Source organism: Oenanthe melanoleuca, chromosome 1, assembly GCF_029582105.1.
Source record: "Oenanthe melanoleuca isolate GR-GAL-2019-014 chromosome 1, OMel1.0, whole genome shotgun sequence".
NCBI lineage: Eukaryota > Metazoa > Chordata > Aves > Passeriformes > Muscicapidae > Oenanthe > Oenanthe melanoleuca.
Window position 1 is genome coordinate 23,370,891 of NC_079333.1, and position 18,836 is coordinate 23,389,726.

An 18,836-nucleotide genomic window follows, 5' to 3' on the forward strand; every position below is an offset into this window, starting at 1 on the left:
AATTATTCTTCTTAGTCTTCTCCATATTCATAGTCTTCATATTCATCGTGTTCGTCTTCATCCGTTTTGTCGTCATCATTTTCTTTGCCTTTGTCTTTGTCTTCTTCATTGTCCTTGTCTTCGTCTGCTTTGTCGTCATTGCCGTTTTCATATTGTTCATCGTCTTTGTCCTTGTTTTCTTTTCCATCCCCCTGCGCTGACCCAAGCAGCTGCTGCTCCGACACCAGAGCAGCGGGACCGGTGGGAGCGGGGCCGTCCCGTTGCAGCCCCAGCCTGGGGGAGCCGAGCCGGGCAGGGAAAGCACAGCCAGAGACTCCATCCGAGCTGCTTCGTGTGCCTGGACAGGAGGGCAGAGCCACAGAGCCACCAGGGCTGAGCCTCCTGCTGCATGGAGCTGCTCCTCATCTCCCTCACTCTTCGGGCTGTGGTCTCAGGCAGGGACAGCGGAACAGCCCCCGCAGCGCCCGCAGCGCCCGCCTGAAGCGGGAGGGACGTTTCCTGGGGTCACGCGCCTGCCCATGGAGGGGCTGGGCGGGAGAAGCCGCGTGTCCCACGGGGGCTTGGCCTTGCAGGGAGGCAGACGAGGCACGGAGCGGCCCTGGGCTGCACGGCTCCGCTTCCTGCTCCTCAACCCAGGCCTCTCGAGGGACGGGCACTGGGAGCCCCGCTGCCACAAAATCTCTCATTTGCCTTGCTGCTTTGTTTTCTTCCAGTGGCAGCTCCAGGACGCTCACCTCGTCCCACTCGTCCTCCTCTGAGGGAAAGGGCTCAGTGCGGATATCATTGTCACTCTCGATTTCACTCTCCTCCCCCATGACCTCACTGTCATCGCTGTCCCATCGGGCTAACTCCACGCTGTCACTGTCTTCCCACTCGTGAACCTCTTGCTGTATCTCTCCATTCTCTTCCCACTCGTACAGCTCCTGGATTCTGACACTTTCTTTGCGTTTGTGCAGCTCTTCATGGGTCTCATCGGGGCACTGGCAAATCTCTTGAACTCTTACACACACCTCCAATTGGTGCAGCTCTTGCCTCCTCCTGGCCTCCCACCGGCAAATTTTTTGGGCTGTCACGACGTGCTGTTTGCATGCATCAGTCACAATCACATCTTCCCATTGAGAAAGCTCCTCTTTGCTGTGGCCTTCCAATGGGAAAAGCTCCTCCTCATCACCGCTTTCCCAGCACGTAAGCCCACGGTCCATTTCGCCAGAGGGCGTCTCCTCCTCCTCGGTCCTTGACAGTGGCTGGGATGACCTGACACTGCCCCCGACCACTGCCTGCTGGGGGCTTCCAGCCAGCTGGGCAAGGAACTGGGACACCTGGAGTTGGAGTTGCCCTTGTCCTTGCCACTGTTGCTGCCTGTCACTCTCGGCGTCCAGCGCAGACAGATCCCGGGAGCTGCTTCCTCCTCACCGAGCGGCGCTCCTGGGACTGAGCACTCCGGGGCTCTGCGCCCCTTAAATACCCTCAGCCAGGGTGGGGCTCCCTGATGTCACAAGGGTCTCTGGCCACCACCATGTCCCACATCACAAAGGGCCATGACACGAAGCGCCCGTGTCACAGAGGGCCACCCCCGGCACCCCACGAGCAGTGGAGCAGTCAGGAACTGGCTCGGAGCAGCCCCCGGACTCGTGGCCTTGTGGCCCCTGCTGTGCCCAGAGCCCTGAGAGGCTTTGGCCACGCTGGCACACGGCAGCCCCAGCCCCAGGCTGCCGAGCCCTGGCTTTGCAGGCTGCGCTGCCCAGGGCACGAGCAATCGGCCCCAGGGACGTGCCAGGGCCTTGTGGGCAGCGGCTCCGCGTGCGGCGGGAGGCCGGGGAGCAGGGCTGTCCCTCAGGGCTCTGCCCGGGCCCGGGGCTCGTCCCCGCCTTCAGCAGTGCCAGCCAGGGGCAGCGAGCGCCAGGCCGGGGCCGTGCACGGGCACCCGGCCCGGCTGCACAAGAGGCACGGCGAGAGCCTCTTGCGCTTCCCCGAGCCCAGGGGCGGCTGCTGCACCCGCCTCGGGCCCATGGCCGAGCATGGCAGCCGCTCTCGCAGGTGTGTCCCCTGGGCTCTGCGGCGCCACGGGGACAGAGCCCGGGGCCGGGGCTCGGTCCCTGCTGCCAGCAGGGCGCTGCCGAGGCTCCAAACGCTCCTGCAGCTCCGGCAGCCTCGGGGCCGTGCCCATCCCTGGGGAGCCTGGGCAGTGCCCTGCACCCTCTGCGGGGAGAACCTCGCCCTAAAATCCAACCTAAATCGCTCCTGGGCAAGCTCCAGCCACTCCCTGGGTGCTGTCATTTTGCAGGGTACAGACACTGGGGCATTGCTCTGCATTATTAATTAAATTTTATTATTTGTGCGTTCTTCAATTATTATTCTTACTCTTACTCTCTTCGGACTTTCTACTCTTTATCTTCTTGTCTTCTAATATGTACTTTAACGTTCCTATTCTCATTATTCTATCTCTATGTATATTTTGCATTTTCTTCACGCAGCAGGATCAGCCCAGCCCCAGAGCTGCGGTGCTGTGCAGTGCTGTGTGCGCTGCTCTGGCTCTTTGGCTGCACAGGGATGTGTCAGGAACAGCACAGAGCTGCTGCTGCCTCAGCTGGGGCTGCACCGGGGCCATCCCAGCCTGCACAGGGTGCTCAGGGCAGGCAGGGCTGCTGAGAACACACCCAGCCTGGCTCCAGGGAATCAGCTCGGAGGGGTTTTCGGGAGGAATTGTTCCCTGGGAGGGTGGGCAGGACCTGGCACAGGGTGCCCAGAGAATTCATGTGGTTGGGAAATTATTTTGTAGCATATATACAAAATACTGTATCTTCATTTTTTTGTATCATATGTTGTAACACAAATCCACAACATGCAATAAAAAGAAATTTGCTAGTTTTTTTTGATCAATCCATTTTATTTTCTTTTTTGTATTCCTAAATTATTCTTCTTTCTCTTGTTCTCCTTGTTTGTAACTACTCTTCTTTGCTATTCTAACTACTTGAACTTATTGGCTATTCTAACGATTCTTCTCAGCTTCTTCTACGTGTTTCAAAATTCTTATTCCAATACCCACTCTACCTCTTAGTCATTCTCCTATTTCTTTTCCTATTCCTATTCCTATTCCTATTCCTATTCCTATTCCTATTCCTATTCCTATTCCTATTCCTATACTTCTCTTCGATGAATTCCTATATTCTCATGACTATTCTTCTATTTTTAAGTCCATATAACTACTCTTCTTATATGTATTTTGAAATTATTCTTCTTAGTCTTCTCCATATTCATAGTCTTCATATTCATCGTGTTCGTCTTCATCCGTTTTGTCGTCATCATTTTCTTTGCCTTTGTCTTTGTCTTCTTCATTGTCCTTGTCTTCGTCTGCTTTGTCGTCATTGCCGTTTTCATATTGTTCATCGTCTTTGTCCTTGTTTTCTTTTCCATCCCCCTGCGCTGACCCAAGCAGCTGCTGCTCCGACACCAGAGCAGCGGGACCGGTGGGAGCGGGGCCGTCCCGTTGCAGCCCCAGCCTGGGGGAGCCGAGCCGGGCAGGGAAAGCACAGCCAGAGACTCCATCCGAGCTGCTTCGTGTGCCTGGACAGGAGGGCAGAGCCACAGAGCCACCAGGGCTGAGCCTCCTGCTGCATGGAGCTGCTCCTCATCTCCCTCACTCTTCGGGCTGTGGTCTCAGGCAGGGACAGCGGAACAGCCCCCGCAGCGCCCGCAGCGCCCGCCTGAAGCGGGAGGGACGTTTCCTGGGGTCACGCGCCTGCCCATGGAGGGGCTGGGCGGGAGAAGCCGCGTGTCCCACGGGGGCTTGGCCTTGCAGGGAGGCAGACGAGGCACGGAGCGGCCCTGGGCTGCACGGCTCCGCTTCCTGCTCCTCAACCCAGGCCTCTCGAGGGACGGGCACTGGGAGCCCCGCTGCCACAAAATCTCTCATTTGCCTTGCTGCTTTGTTTTCTTCCAGTGGCAGCTCCAGGACGCTCACCTCGTCCCACTCGTCCTCCTCTGAGGGAAAGGGCTCAGTGCGGATATCATTGTCACTCTCGATTTCACTCTCCTCCCCCATGACCTCACTGTCATCGCTGTCCCATCGGGCTAACTCCACGCTGTCACTGTCTTCCCACTCGTGAACCTCTTGCTGTATCTCTCCATTCTCTTCCCACTCGTACAGCTCCTGGATTCTGACACTTTCTTTGCGTTTGTGCAGCTCTTCATGGGTCTCATCGGGGCACTGGCAAATCTCTTGAACTCTTACACACACCTCCAATTGGTGCAGCTCTTGCCTCCTCCTGGCCTCCCACCGGCAAATTTTTTGGGCTGTCACGACGTGCTGTTTGCATGCATCAGTCACAATCACATCTTCCCATTGAGAAAGCTCCTCTTTGCTGTGGCCTTCCAATGGGAAAAGCTCCTCCTCATCACCGCTTTCCCAGCACGTAAGCCCACGGTCCATTTCGCCAGAGGGCGTCTCCTCCTCCTCGGTCCTTGACAGTGGCTGGGATGACCTGACACTGCCCCCGACCACTGCCTGCTGGGGGCTTCCAGCCAGCTGGGCAAGGAACTGGGACACCTGGAGTTGGAGTTGCCCTTGTCCTTGCCACTGTTGCTGCCTGTCACTCTCGGCGTCCAGCGCAGACAGATCCCGGGAGCTGCTTCCTCCTCACCGAGCGGCGCTCCTGGGACTGAGCACTCCGGGGCTCTGCGCCCCTTAAATACCCTCAGCCAGGGTGGGGCTCCCTGATGTCACAAGGGTCTCTGGCCACCACCATGTCCCACATCACAAAGGGCCATGACACGAAGCGCCCGTGTCACAGAGGGCCACCCCCGGCACCCCACGAGCAGTGGAGCAGTCAGGAACTGGCTCGGAGCAGCCCCCGGACTCGTGGCCTTGTGGCCCCTGCTGTGCCCAGAGCCCTGAGAGGCTTTGGCCACGCTGGCACACGGCAGCCCCAGCCCCAGGCTGCCGAGCCCTGGCTTTGCAGGCTGCGCTGCCCAGGGCACGAGCAATCGGCCCCAGGGACGTGCCAGGGCCTTGTGGGCAGCGGCTCCGCGTGCGGCGGGAGGCCGGGGAGCAGGGCTGTCCCTCAGGGCTCTGCCCGGGCCCGGGGCTCGTCCCCGCCTTCAGCAGTGCCAGCCAGGGGCAGCGAGCGCAGCCTCGGCGCCTTTGCCGGGCACGGGAAGCTGAGCGAGGCAGGGGCACCGCGCCAGGCCGGGGCCGTGCACGGGCACCCGGCCCGGCTGCACAAGAGGCACGGCGAGAGCCTCTTGCGCTTCCCCGAGCCCAGGGGCGGCTGCTGCACCCGCCTCGGGCCCATGGCCGAGCATGGCAGCCGCTCTCGCAGGTGTGTCCCCTGGGCTCTGCGGCGCCATGGGGACAGAGCCCGGGGCCGGGGCTCGGTCCCTGCTGCCAGCAGGGCGCTGCCGAGGCTCCAAACGCTCCTGCAGCTCCGGCAGCCTCGGGGCCGTGCCCATCCCTGGGGAGCCTGGGCAGTGCCCTGCACCCTCTGCGGGGAGAACCTCGCCCTAAAATCCAACCTAAATCGCTCCTGGGCAAGCTCCAGCCACTCCCTGGGTGCTGTCATTTTGCAGGGTACAGACACTGGGGCATTGCTCTGCGTTATTAATTAAATTTTATTATTTGTGCGTTCTTCAATTATTATTCTTACTCTTACTCTCTTCGGACTTTCTACTCTTTATCTTCTTGTCTTCTAATATGTACTTTAACGTTCCTATTCTCATTATTCTATCTCTATGTATATTTTGCATTTTCTTCACGCAGCAGGATCAGCCCAGCCCCAGAGCTGCGGTGCTGTGCAGTGCTGTGTGCGCTGCTCTGGCTCTTTGGCTGCACAGGGATGTGTCAGGAACAGCACAGAGCTGCTGCTGCCTCAGCTGGGGCTGCACCGGGGCCATCCCAGCCTGCACAGGGTGCTCAGGGCAGGCAGGGCTGCTGAGAACACACCCAGCCTGGCTCCAGGGAATCAGCTCGGAGGGGTTTTCGGGAGGAATTGTTCCCTGGGAGGGTGGGCAGGACCTGGCACAGGGTGCCCAGAGAATTCATGTGGTTGGGAAATTATTTTGTAGCATATATACAAAATACTGTATCTTCATTTTTTTGTATCATATGTTGTAACACAAATCCACAACATGCAATAAAAAGAAATTTGCTAGTTTTTTTGATCAATCCATTTTATTTTCTTTTTTGTATTCCTAAATTATTCTTCTTTCTCTTGTTCTCCTTGTTTGTAACTACTCTTCTTTGCTATTCTAACTACTTGAACTTATTGGCTATTCTAACGATTCTTCTCAGCTTCTTCTACGTGTTTCAAAATTCTTATTCCAATACCCACTCTACCTCTTAGTCATTCTCCTATTTCCTATTCCTATTCCTATTCCTATTCCTATTCCTATTCCTATTCCTATTCCTATTCCTATTCCTATTCCTATACTTCTCTTCGATGAATTCCTATATTCTCATGACTATTCTTCTATTTTTAAGTCCATATAACTACTCTTCTTATATGTATTTTGAAATTATTCTTCTTAGTCTTCTCCATATTCATAGTCTTCATATTCATCGTGTTCGTCTTCATCCGTTTTGTCGTCATCCTTTTCTTTGCCTTTGTCTTTGTCTTCTTCATTGTCCTTGTCTTCGTCTGCTTTGTCGTCATTGTCGTTTTCATATTGTTCATCGTCTTTGTCCTTGTTTCCTTTTCCATCCCCCTGCACTGCCCCGAGCAGCTGCTGCTCCGACATCAGAGCAGCGGGACCGGTGGGACCGGTGTCTCTTTGGACACAATATTTTGGAAGTCAGGTGTCCAAACTGCAATGTTGCATTTTAGAAGTGGTTGCATAGGAGCTGTGTGAAGAGGATGTTCCTCCCTCTTCCATGTCATGACACTGTCACACTTAAAGTTCCTAACTGGAGGAATAAATACTGGATTTATCCTTTGTTTAGCAGCTGCCATAGATGCTTACAACATCACCACCTGCTGCTTTTCTTTCCTTTGGCCAAAATAAATGCTTGTTTTGGATGGGATAAGTAAATTTTATTTACATAAACCTCTTCCGTACTGTCCTGGTTTGGAGGACAGGTTTCTGCCAAGAAAGGCAGGAGCTTCTCTTTGAAATGGAGAATATAAATCCCCTCCTTCCAAATTATTATAATTTTGAAATTAAGGGGCTCTCAGGCAAAGATATGGGAATTAGGAATAACAGTTCTTTACTAGGAAAATTAAAATAGAAATACATTATTACGAAGAACAAACCCAAAACACTGACAGAGTCACTGCCCCACCTGGCTTCAATAGTTGGTGATAGAATACACATTTCTGGTCACATCCTGCATTGCAACCCATACACATACACCTATGCATGTGTACGTACATATATTCCTCCTATCTTTGAAAGCCAGTCACTTGGAGCAGGACATTTCCTGAACTTATATTCAGCTAACCCAAGTGTACCAATTAAAAAGCACTTTCAAATTTCACCACGTCACTTTGATGCATTAAGAGTAGAATAACATACTTTGAAACAACATGCTACTTAGAATTCTAACAAATTTTCTCAAAAATTTAAATGCAAAACAATTTCACAAAAACCAAAGAATGTGATGACCCCCTAACACCACTGAAATGTTTATCCATTTCTCTGAAAAGACTAATTTTTTTTAAAGGGGAAAAACATAGACATTTTTGCACACCTGTTTCTGTATTCAGCCTTAATCAATTACAATGACTTGTATTTACTCATTAAATGTCATCTCACTAGTTTTTATTTTCTCTAATGATTTGGCTCCTCATCCGTATAGTGTTTATACTAACTTTTCCGCCATATTCAATGCTCTCAAATTGTTATTTGGCGTACCACACCTAGTTTGTTGACATCCTGTTTTAAGACCAACACCCATTAATTAGAACTATTCCAGTGGAGAACAGGCATGACTGGAGTGCTAGAAAATAAAACAGTGAATAAAAATCAATGGTGGGGTTCATTCAAAAAAAGAGAAGTGATGGGGCAAGATGTCATGTAAAAATTCATGAAACAATTGAATTATTGAATGTTCTGTATGTCTGCGGTAAAACAAGCAAGAACCTCCAGGATATAATTACACCTTCTCCTGGTCCTTCAGGTCCTTCCCATTACTTCTTTATTTATACCCACTTTGGCACATCTATTAATTCTCTTTCATCCCTCTCAGTTATGCTACCTTTAATACACCTTTATTTATTTATCCCATTCTAATATAAGAAATGCACATTATGAACCTTCCTCTTTCCAATCTCCCCTAGTTCCCTCAAAACAGCCGGGGAAGTGTACAGTGAAGACATTAGCAGGCAAGTGTCATATTAAGGGATAGACTGAGAATTTCCCAGAAAGCACTGAGGAACCAGTTCCTTGAGCAGCAAAGAAACAAAAAAACCAATCTAAGGGTCTCTCTCCTACTATTAATAATCTGCAACATATCAGGAGCCAAAATCATTTTCGTACTATTGCTTCTGATATACCAACAAACACCAGAGCTGAAGCGCTACACAGGGAAAATATTCCTTCAAAAAGGGCAAGCTAAAGCAAGCCTGTGAATACCCAACTGTGAGATATGCCATTGTCACCGAAGTAGCTGGATGGGCATGCAGTGAATTCAGGCATGAAGTTCTTCTCCTGGACCAAGCAGACAGTATGGACATAGAGCATTAGCACACATGGCTCTGTAGCTACTCTGTAGCTAGATCCGCTCCCTATGAACAGATGAGCTAAATAATTGGGAGGTGAAGCTGGATTTGGGACAGGTAAATAAATAGGAAGCTGCGTGCCTGCCTTAAAGAGATAAGCCTGGCACTAGGGGATGTGTAGGCATCAAGGCAATCTACACCACTGTGAATGAATCCTTTCGTTGCAGAGCTTTCCTCGATGGGAAACACAAGAGTGAAAATACCATATATTACTTCTGCCTACGGTCTAACAGTACTTTTCAGCTCGATCCTTGGAGATGTGGTATAAATTGTTTCAGGGGGAAATCTGAAACAGGTGACTTTGAGAATGAGATTTATTACCAGTGGTACATAATTCACCCCATCAGAATCTATACCACTTCTGGCATGAACATATCCACAGTGTCCACAAAGGGAGAGAGCCTCAAAATTGCCACTTTAATGACTACACTTAAATTGCTGATCAGGTTGGGATTTAGAAAGCTAAAATTTCAATTCCAAAACATAGCCTGAGGCCACAGCATGTCTGAAGCACAGGTTTGACAGAAGGGGCTCTCATAGTGCTTCACTGACTAATGAGATTAAAGGGTTTTCCTTAAATCAGTTGTAGTTATAAGGCTCTCCCCTTATTGCACTTGCATCTCAAAAAGGTAAGTGGTACTATATGACTTGATACATTTGACTTGGAAAAGATTAGCAGCCAGTTTGAAGTTTTCCATTCAAAGTAATCCATTATCAAAAGCCTCACTTGAGCCCCAAGAGTTTGGGCACAATACTGTTCTGAATTTTAGTATTCAGACAGGGACAGAGATCTTCCTTTCTGGTTTCTGATCAAAGTATTTTTCAAATGAAAACAGCCCATATTTAAAGTTCTTATATGTCTATCTATGAAGACATTTCATTTAGATGTGTAACTATCCCAAATTACACAAGCAGTGAAAATTAAGAGTTCCAAGGCATATCAGTCACAGACGGGATTCTGGTAACGAAAGCTGATAGAAGGCAGCTGATGCAAACCGCTCATCAATCAGTCAAATGCCAGTTTCCCCCATTTCTGCTATCTACACTTTTCATTATGTCAGAGAGTTCATCTACTGCCTGTTGGTAGTCCACCACTGGCAAAACTAATTCTGAAATTTCACAATGGATTTTGTGATTGAATTCTAAGCAAAACACCGAGTGCAAGGAAAAAAGTACCTTGACTAGTGGCTAACACAGATAAAATCAGAGGATGCAAATGCAGACCTCAGAGCTCAGTCAGTTGTCCCATCTCAAACCTGCATCTTCATTTCTCTATTGCATCAGAAGGGGGTAAATTTGCTGTGTACATTATTAATAATAAAGTTTCCACATGTGGAAAAACTAGGGGGAAGACCAGGAAGCAGAAGAAGCATCTTATTAATATATGCCTGCACATTTTCACAGCTGTATTTTCTCAAGTAGGAGGAGGACTCTGTGGCATGCCCATCACATGAAGCTAAGGCCCTGCAATGGGAAAGAAAGCATGGCAGCTGCAGCCAGTCTACACATCTCACACAGGAGCTACTCACATTAACAGCAGATGATACCTTTTCCACCGCAGTTTCTGCCTACTGGAGCATTTGTGAGAAATTAGAATGCAGCAAGATGTACATGGAGAAGGCTTAATGTTACATTATAAAGTGCCAAGATCTACTCAGGCAGTCATATCAACAACTGAATATTATCACTATACATTTAGGGAACAACAGTATGTCCCTTTTACCACAGTCCCCCATGGCCACAGTATTGGCTGTAGCTGCCAGTCAGGAACCACTTAGACTGTAAACTACCAGTAATTGTAACCCTGCCACCATCCTCCTTTACCCCACTCACCCTTGGGTAGCTACAGCCCAGATTTTATGCTCCCATGGGTATTAGGGCAATAGACTTAAACCACTCTCTAAGAGCACAAGTTTGAAAGAGCCAGAAGATGTCTTATTTAGCATCCTGAGCAAATTTCACAGTACATGGCTGTTACAATTAGCACAATATTAAAAGAGAATATGGAAGTATTTGGAAAAAAACTTACTATGTACTACAAAAGCACTTCACGCTAGGATTCTAAGTTACTGATCCAGTAAAGCAGCTCTGCTCCCTGCTCAGCGTGGCAAGAAAATCCCTGTAACCTATTTAGGTCCTGGTGATTGCTGTATGAAGGATAGCCAAAGCATGGGTCCATGAGACTTCATTTGTCACAGCAGGAATTGCTCAAGAAAAGCCAAAGTCAATATTTGGTGCCACAGTAAGTTAGCCAGGATACTCCCAGAGATCATTTTACAAAAGAGAAGACTGCCACCTCTGTGTCCTGCAGATTTTTTTGTTTTCTCAGCATTGCCCTCCTCTGGTCACAGCGAAAAGGTTGCCTACATTACCTCCATATTCACTGGAGCAAGAGTGTATCTGTGATATGTACCATACTCCCAGACCTCACATAACCACAGAGGAAAGCAAGTTTAGCAGCCTCTACTGCCTAGGTCATGCCTTTTCTTCTAACCAGAGTATTTCTGAAGCATTACTCCAAACACCTCTGTGCAGCCACTCAATATTTCCATTGAACTACTATGGCCTTTTGGTTACTGCCTAGTTTCTGTGTGAAAACAGCCTTTGTTGCATTTCAGAGTGAAAGACTGACCAAATTAAAGGAGAGGGGAAAGGCAGGAAAATAAACTTCAGATTCTTCGAAATGTACAACCACTCCTTTTGGAAAGATAACTGAAAGCAAGCCACTGAAAGCAAAGGTTAGAGAGAAGGAGAGCATATTTCAGTGTAGAGATTTGTTAAGGCCCAGCTTTTCTTTAACTGCAACTGTACACAAAATTGACATATCCTAAGCTGCCTTTGATAAATCCGTAGACTTGCTGCAGGAATGCAAGGAAGGGCGTTTCATCTGCACTGCATTTACAACTATAGTTTACAGGATTTTCTACTTTCATATCCCTGTCTCAGTTACTAGATATTTCTCAGGTCAGTGTTTTACTAGCTTAGAGTTTCTCAGCTAGTACCTGCAGTGTACTACTAGCGTCACTTCCTAACAACTCTTCCAAAATAAAAAAAAAAAAAACAAAACAAAATAACGGAGGGTGGAGTTCTGAAAGTAGATGGCTCTTGATCCCTGACCCTGAATGGGAGACTTACAAGTAAGTTTGATGTACACTGATCCCAGAGAGAAGCAGAAAGATGGGCAGAAACTGTAAATTCAGGTCATGTCTCCAGTGGTGGCACCCCAGAGGACAGTCTTGGCACTATAGCCACTCTGCAGTCCCTGCCCAGTGAATACAACTTGCACACAGAAAGGAATAAATGAAGAGCTGGTGCAGGAAGGTCCCAAAGTCACAACTCATTTTTCTTGAATGGCAGTTTTGATTTAGAAATTAAACATATCTTCTCTTGAGGTCAAATGAAATAGTCATAATCTGATTAATCATTGATAGATCATTTAGAAGTAGGGCCAGAAAGCTCCTCCTATCCCTCCCTTAAGGAAATGGAGACAGCCCAATCTTGCCTATTTCTGAAGATCCTTACCCAATTACTTTAAAAGTAAGAATTATTCTAATGCCTTCTTGAGGCATGTATTAGAGTAAATGGTCTACCCTTATTTCATACTCTCCTCACTCACACAGAGGGTAAGTTACTTATCATTGCCCCCTCCACCAAGTCTTGAGTAAAGGAGCCCTCTCCTATCTCCATTTCTCTGGTTTTTAGTGAGGATAGCCTGTCAGAGGAAGCATAATGCCCCCTTTTCCTAAAGCCCTTTTCTCCAAAACTGTACCAAGGTTGAACAAGATGCTCCCATTAAAGTTTCCTTAGAAGTACTCCCCACTTTCCCTACAAACAAAGACTGTTTCTCCCCTCCCCCATTTCTTTTTCTTTGGAGATGGAATAAGACTCTTGCCTTTTGCATATCATTTAATCCAACATGTCTTCCTTAGAACTGCTGCTGAGATCACCATCCCCCATTTGTATTCACGCATTTGATTTCTCATTCCTAAGTGCAAATCTCTACACTTGTCTTGTATTCCATCTGGTTCATTTTGGACGGTATCTCCTCTTGATCAAAATCCTTTTGAATTCCAAATCAATATTTCCTAGCCTTTGCAGTCAGTCTTAGCTAGCCAAAGCAGCACTAGAGCCCAAAACCAGTGCAGAAGGAATAGAAAAGGGTTGTGCTGCAGTGGAACTAGGGTCACTTGGCTGCAAGATGATCAAACACAGTCCCCATGACTAGACACATGTGGATTGATTTGTCACGTGAAAAACTCATGCTCAGCTGCTAGCATGTTTTTATACGTTTTATTGCTATTATAGGCAGAGTTTCTGAACATCAGTGTTACTTTGTTTTCAAAAAGAGGTTGGCCTTGTGTGAGAAACAGGACTTGGACTTTCGAAGTTGAAGCAAACACAACCCAGAGGCTGCAAACAGTTGTAGAGGCTGCGTACACACTTACACACAGACATGTCACCTGCTCATACAAAAGTGCTGCTCAGCTGCCTTTGAAGAACAGATAGGAAAACAAAACAAAAAAAGCATAGCTCTTTTTTTTTCCCTACCTGCTTCCTATTTCAGAGCTGTGAAATCTCATATTTTCCAACTCCCCTTCACCAGTTCTGGGACCTGCCTTTCCTCCATCACATTTCTTTGAGTGTCTGTAGTATATTCCATGCCTTTATGATGACACAGAGAACAGTTAAAACTCAATTGCACCTAGTAAATACCTTGACTTCTACATTAGGAAATAACACTAGCTACAAGCATAATACTATCCTGTCATCCTGCCTTTGACTTCAAGATACAGGTTAGTACCTGCAGCTTTTCCACTTTTCAGTGCTTGTTTCAAAGCTATATTTTGAACTAATGTCCCAAGAATTAGCCTTAGACAGGTAAGGAAAGGTGAAATAAAAGAAAAGGTTTAATTCCCCTTCTCAAAAAAAAAAAAAAAAAAAAAAAAAAAAAAGAAAAAATAAAAAAAAAAATCCCACTTCATAAAAATTGTGTCCTATCTTATAAGCAAGGGTCAATATTCAAAGTGTGCAAATAGGCTTCATGCTGAGTCTTAAATTCTTCAGACACAAGTAAATGGTATCGTGCCCTGAAGACCACTGTGGACTTAACCAGGCCTCAAAAGAAATACCTAGTGATCACAGCAGGCAAGAATCTCCTTGTCTTGACCAGCGGTTGGTGCTAAGAGACTGGAGCTCTTTCTGCTTATATTCATGAATATTAAATTAATAGACCAGCAAGGATCTTAGGCTGTCAGAGCAAATGAGGGTTAGAGTCTCTGCAGAATGAAAATGCACTTAAAATATGTATGAGAGGAGAAGTTTTGAAACATGGGGGAAGAGAGGAGGAAGGCTACAGAATTAGGGCCAAAAAAATCTCAGTACAGGAGAGGCAGGAAGAGAAAACCACCAGATTTTCTTTTTTATATTCATACAGATCAGATGGATATACTTTGTTTACAGAATCATGACGTCTAAAAATGTTCTAAACACTTTAACAGACTTCACATTCAAGGTAGCAAGAGCACGTCAAAGTTTGTCAGAGCGCTGGTAATTCAGAGATGGGGATCCAGGTGCCACAAGTATCAGAACTTAAACCATTGCTTCAGATAATCCAGAAGCAAAGGTCTGATTAAGCAATACTTGCCTCTAGAGCAACATAAGCCACTACAAGAGCTGGTAAAAGAAACCTTCTGGTGAAATCCAGAACTGCAACAGGAGACAGGGGATCATTCTTCTGCTCCTCAGGATGGCACTGCTGTTACAAACATTGGTTATTCTCTCTCCAGGTCAACCTTTTGCAAATATTCACTGTGAACTCAGTATTAAGGCAGACACTCTACCATGGGAGTTGTCCTAGTTCTAGGTGGAACCCAGATGGTGTTCTCTGTCACCTCAGATCATTGTATACTTTTGTTATTAATATTGTTGCTGTTACTGTTCATATCTCACTGCTGTTTACAGTAAATTGTTCTTATCTCAGCCCAAGAGCTTCAACTTTGTGCCTCCAATTCTGAAAACTCTATCCCTCTGGAACAGAAAGGACGAGGGTGAGAGAGAAGCAAGCAAGCAGTGTGTGACTTGGGAGAGTCTCAGTGGAGGCACTGAACTGGAGAGTATGATTCCTAAACCACAACAGAGGACCTCTGGTTACTTTACACACTTGACTCTACAGAAGGAGAGTTTGTGTAACATCAGCCCATGTAAACTTACCCAAAGGATCTTGGAAGTTAATTCCAGCTATAATGCTTTCCAAACTCCATAGCTTGCTGCAGCTCCAGGAGGAGCACAAGAATTTGAAGACAGCATTAAGTGATCCTGTGTTGAGTGTCAGGATAGGCCAGAGTACAAGATAGGCCTGGACCCTGACGAGAAATTGGAAGTAGAACACAGATGGGCTCAGCCTTTCCTTCTCTTATCAGTCAGTTGGTTAGAAGCAGCCATCCTCAAAAAGAACCAAATAAATGCAGATTAGTTAAGCTCTCCTATTAGTTAAACAGATTAGTTAAGCTCTCCTATTTAGATAAAGACCTTTGCAAATGTTCATGGCTTTCCATGACATCTCTCACTTTGGACTGAATAGTCTTTAATGCCATTTCGTTCTCAAACGATATAGTGCCTAGAAATCAGTGCAACTCCACATCTTTTATTCAACCACAAAGGCTCCAGAAAACTCAGAGAAACTTCCTGGATGGCTAGTACAACACACAGATACATAGATAACTTTCAGCTTTTAACATTTGTTAACTTCAGAAATTTCTGCACAGTCTAAGCTGGTAGTCTAAACTTCAAGGCACATGGAAGTTCAAATCACCCCTTCACTACAGCAAACAGCCTTGGTGCCTCCTATTTTTGTAATGATTAAAAAAAAAAAAAAAAAAAAAAAAAAAAAAGGCAAGCTTTTCCCTCTCAGAAGGTTAGTGAGGTATGCAGGATTTTATAGCATCTGGACACAGGCTGATGCACTACAGTAAAAGTAAACCTAGGAGGAAAGAAGCAAAAGGAACTGAAGTGAATCCACATGGGCTATTAGCCCCACATTAACACTTAAATAGAGCATTATTTCATCATTTGCCAAAGTTCAGATGGGCCCTAACTTTTAGCAAATAACTCAGGAGGAACTAAAATGTGGGGATAGCTGAGGTGGTTTTAGCCCTCTAAAACAATGACATGAAAACAGCAAAGTCTGGATCAATAGAGAGAAATTAAATGATAGTCTTAAAGAACCAATTTTAAAGTCAGGATCTACCTGAGGCTGTTTTCAATCCAGAGCTCCACAGAATTTCTGCAGAGGAGTTTGTGGTATCTAGATGATGTCATAAAAGTGACACAAAAGCAAAGCTTAAGCCTAGAGCATTGACAATAACCTCTCCCTCCTCAAAAAAACCCACAGGTGTTACTACAGGAGTATCAGATGGATTCTACCAAACACTATCAGTTTCTGTTTATAACCAGAGCAGCTGGCCTGATGTCCGTGTTCAAACTGGGTGAAGCTTACCAGTCCATTAAAAGCCTGCTGCAAAAAGCACCAAAGCAAAAGGGCTAGCAATTAAACACTTTTCAGAAGAAATTTGCAGAAAAGAGGGTTTGTCATGTCACCTGTATTCTTTACATCCTAAGAGGGACAGAATCATCTATCCTTAATACTTCTCCTGTATAAGTGTTCCACTAAATTACCTGAAAATGCTACACTGTGCAAAAGTCCCGATATTTTGGCTTCTCACATCACTATCTGCCACCAGCTGATCCTCATATCCTGTGCTCTACTGCCTTCTGCACAGGAGAAAAGAGGGAAAACGGCATTGCAGAAGTGTCAAAAAGGCATGACTTCAGAAGGAAATTTGAACCCCCTCATGAGCATCCATCCCTGCATGTGTAGGGACACAGGGAGTCTGTGGGAAGAAAGATGAAAGGGGACACTTTCATGACAATCTAACTAGAGCAGACCAAGACACATAAGGAAAATTTTTCATTCCCATTTAAGTTAAGAAGCAGAGCTGAAAAAGATACAGCTGCAGTTGATTCTACTTCATTCCTTTTACTTATTTGATTTCTTTTATCTTAAATATCAAAAAAAGGTATGAAGCTATCTCAGTGCCTTTCTCAAGGGAGACTGATCATATTTTATATGATTTACCCCATTCCTAGATTACCTTAAATATAAGAAATAAGATTTTATAGAAAAACTTCATCAATTCCTCCCTATCTGAATATGGTTCCACCAGGAGAGAGTGGGAATTGTTACTGAACAATGGCATTCTTTTGATTGGTTGGTGAGCAGCTCTCACAATGCCTCCTGGTCTGATGAAACAAGTCCAGGTTAGCGGTGGTACATTCATCTCTGCAGAGGCCATAGAGAAGTGAGCATCAAGTGTACTGTAGGTTGTTATAGAAGGACAACAGGCAGTCCTTGTAAGTTATAATTTGAGAGTTGTCATCTGTCCCCTCCTCATACTTCCTTTTGGTCAGGAAGAAAGAGCAGAGGCAGCTCTGCTTCCCTCTTTCTCAAGGACCTGCTTTACACAAATGCCCCTTCCCTGCAGACAGCTAAGCGTTTCCTACTACTGTTGGTCAACATGTAATCAGGCTGCATTCCCACACTAGGCTTCAAGAGAAGGAGGGTTAATGAGTGCATCTCTTCAGGGCAGACATTGTGTTCTATCTGTAACACAACACAGGACAAGGAGTTAAACCAGCAGCTGTAGCCAACAACAAACTTGCCAAATCTGCCAAGTCTGATAAAACAACCTCTTGCTCATCATCCCTGAAGTCTGCAGGTGCTGCAATGCCCAGTAGTAAATGGTGAGGTGATATCAGGAAGTTGTCTCACTTAATGACATCCAGCACTGCCTCATGGCAAAGGCAAGTCCAGAAGTCTCCTGCCTGGACTGCTTCATTACAGAGTCAACATGAAGGGGATACCTCAACTGCTTCTCTGATCTTTGCTGAAATGGCCACAGCCTGCAGTTGACTTAAGTACAGGTTTTGTTTGTTTGGGATTTTCTCAAAACCAACAGTTGATTCTATTACTTTCCCAATTAGAGACTTGAAATTACTCCACTTGATTGAATGGGAATAGCAGAGTGCTTCCTTGCACAGTTCAGATCACTAGATATTATGTTTAATGCTGCCTCTGTCCCAGGAGGATATTGAACCTGAATCAACATGAAATTCACAGGAAAGAGGGCTCTATATTTCAAATCCTAGCTGCAAGCCTGCTTAGGGCAGAAGGGGAAAGCACATATGAATAGCTGAAGTTTTTTTAAATAGAAGACATGCCTTTTAGGAATTAATTCTCAAGGCTTTGTTGGTTTGCTTATTTAAATTAGTCCCTCACAGTATTTGCAATTTGTTGTCTGTTACAGATTGTTATAGTTGACATGGCACAGTAAGCTCAGAAAGTCTAGGTGTCCCCACCCACCTCCGTTTAAATGGTAAGAAGGTACCTTTCTCCATCAGAACTTTCCCCTTGCAGGAGCCATCAAAGCCATCTCTTCAATTTAGGAGTTGGCAGCTTTTCTCTGAGGCAGTACCTTGTCTTCACACACCAAGAATCACACTGAAGATAGTCAGTCAAGCTGCTACTATGCTGATCTCCACTTCTCAGAGAAGGAAGCAGCAATTCTGCTCTTCTGGAACAGGGAGCACAGGAAAAACTAGAATTACTCACTACAAGTATTTATGCTGATCAGGGAACTGCCAAACACTTTTTATTGCTGCCATCAATTCCATTCCTCCAGGACAGGGGTACACATAGCTCTTTTGGCTCCCAATGATCACAGCTGGTTTCTATGCTCTCATTCTGGTCTATTGAGTTCTTATCTTCAGAGAAACAGTGAGGTACTTAACAGCAGCTGAGACCACCTTTAATTTTATTTTATTTTATTTTTTGGATTCGCAGGAGTCCCAATGTCCAGGAAACATTATGTAATAGCATTCATCATGTTTCTAAGGGTAAAAGAAATGGCACAGCCGAAGCCATCATTCCATGTTTTATAGGCTTTAATTTTCAATGTAAATGAGAAAAGAGCTGAACTGTGACCAAGCAACACAGCCAGCCAAAAGGTTAAGAGCCAGACCCATCAAAGAGACCCTTACTACCTGTTTTATCCATACCTTAAGGGTTTG